We start from the raw sequence: 2,778 nt of genomic DNA on the forward strand, positions 1-2,778 counted from the left end.
AAAATATTAAATAGCTATTGAAGGAAATAATATCGTAATACTAATAATAACAAAGTATTGAAGTAATTATTGAAGAAAATATTGCATTAAACAGTGTGAGAAATCTGCTTGAAGAGATGGCATATACATTAAACGAATATTGTGATATGTACATGGTTTTCGGACGATGTCATGGCCGAGCTCGTCGTGCTGCAGAGTTATATTCACAATTATATCCTGCGAGACAACATCCAACGTATAATGTATTTCTACGTTTGGATCAAAGAATGCGCGAAAATGGTTGTGTTGCACCTGCTCCTCGTATTAATGCAGGCAGAGATAGAATTGTCAGAAATGTGCATAATGAAGAGCGCGTTTTACAAATAGTAGCACAAGATCCGACAATAAGCGTACGAAGAGCAAGTCGTCAATTGGGTTTGAACAAAACGACAGTACATAATGTTTTGCAAGCGGAACACATGCATCCTTACCATTTTACAAGAGTGCAAGAATTGATGCCGCAAGACTACGCGAATCGCGTGCAATTTTGTCAATGGCTCTTAAATGAAGTGGAAGCTGACAATACATTTATAAATCACGTGCTTTGGACAGACGAAGCATTATTTACAAAGGAGGGTATATTTAATGCGCATAATTGGCATTATTGGGCTGATCAAAATCCACACGTAATAAGAAATCGCGCATATCAGCAACGATGGAAATTAAACATATGGGCAGGAATCGTAGGCGAAACAGTCGTGGGACCATATTTATTTGAAGATTATCTTAATGTACGCAAGAAAGAAATACGGTATACATATTTATTTCAAATGTGTCATAATACACCAAAAATAATTTCTTTGTGAACGTTGCAGGGTGAAAATTATTCAATATTTTTGGAAGATATTTTGCCGGAATTATTGGAAGAAGTACCGTTATACACACGTCAAAGAATGTGGTTTATGCAAGATGGATGTCCTGCACATAGTACCAGACTTGCAAGAAATATTCTAAATCGAATGTTTCCAAACTGCTGGTTAGGAAGATATGGTCCTATAGCGTGGCCTCCAAGGTAACGTATTTACGCAAATTATTCGTTGCGATACGATAAGTGACATTCTCATTATTTGCCCAATAGGTCTCCTGATTTGACCCCAGTGGATTTCTTTTTGTGGGGCCATTTAAAAAATATTGTTCATGTTATCAATCCGCATAATCCGGAAGAGGCAATTGCGAGGCTTCATGCTGGCATTATAACTATCGATGCAGCAATGTTGAGACGCGTTCATAATGAAATCATTACAAGAGCTACCGCTTGCATCGAAGCAGAGGGACGTAATTTTGAACAGTTCTTGTAAATAATACTTAAACAAATCAAGCATGTTGTATGCATGTTGTAAGCAAATAAAGTGTTCTCATAATAAATTGTACGCATCGATTCATTTTGGACGTATGGATTACTATAAAAGAATTATCACAGCAAGTCTGTGATTTTTTTCCAAGTTTGGGGTTCTAACAATAAGAGGCACAAGAATTTCAGTCGATAAAATTGTTTTAGTTACAATAGCATAATTTTTTCCGAGGTTTAAATAAAAAAGAGAGAAATCGCGAAGTTTTACGTTATTTTCAACCTATTTGTAACATATCCACGAGTTTGAAAAAAAAATCGACCATTTTACCATTCTACAGAGCAAAGATTTCTCTGTAACAATCCATAATTTGAATTGCCGTACGATGATTTTTAACGGAGTTATGAACGATCAAAGTTAAAGTGACCTTTTTTTTCTTCAATTCTCGATAACTCGGAAAGGAATCATCGAAATTAAAGCAAAAAAAAGATTTTGCAGGAAAAACTTCAGGCTTTAACACGAAAAAGTAAAAAAATGTTTTCAAGTGCACGTGACAAGTCGACAAAGTGGTAAGAAAATTTCCCATTTCGTCGAGCTCGTCGTTTGCTGTATGTAAAAATTACTAGATGGAAGTGAGAAATAGCTGTGATCTTTCGAAAATAGTGATTTCAATCTTTAAAACGCTTTTTTAAATTTTGAATGGCATTTTTTAAACAAAATTACAGCTATTCAAATTTGGCTTATTTTTGGACAAATTTTCCTGATCCCTTAATTATTTGGGGGGAGTGCACTTCCGTGTAATTTTTTATAATTTAATAATCTAATATCCCTTTTACTGCGTAAATAAAATTTAATATTCGCATAACTAAAAAAAATTTTTTTTAACTGAAAATTTTTATTTGAGTACTTAATAGTATTAATATTTTTAAAAAAATAAAAAGTTTTTATCAAGTCGCTGCAAAAAATCTAAAAATTGTACTAATTTTTCGAGGGTTTAAACGGGTATGCCCCCTTAATGCTACTGTGAGCATAATGCTAATGCTAATAATTTATGCTTATAATTTTTCTTGACCATAATGTTTAATGTTAATTTATGACTTTATGTTAATTTTGCAACTCCGTAGTGTTCTTTGATTTCGCGAAATTTTCGAAATTTAAATCCTTCCAATTCCCACCTTGCTTAAATTCTTACAATTAGTGTAAAAGAATCTTCGAGGAAAATCAACTGTCATGCGAAAGATTAAAGTAGAGGCTTCGCCCTTTAAAATGAGCCCAGGGTGATTGCTGCACGATTTCTTTTTTTCACGAAGTTGTAACAGTTCTAAAATCGACAATTTTTCGGCAATAATTTAGTGATCCTTTAATTATGCTCTTGAGTGTAGATATGTTAATGAAAGATAGAAATTTTAAAGATTGGAATTATTGTAATGAAATAATGATTCCTATGTGT

Source organism: Vollenhovia emeryi, unplaced genomic scaffold, assembly GCF_000949405.1.
Source record: "Vollenhovia emeryi isolate VEMERY1.0 unplaced genomic scaffold, V.emery_V1.0 DF939995.1, whole genome shotgun sequence".
In the NCBI taxonomy this organism is placed as follows: domain Eukaryota; kingdom Metazoa; phylum Arthropoda; class Insecta; order Hymenoptera; family Formicidae; genus Vollenhovia; species Vollenhovia emeryi.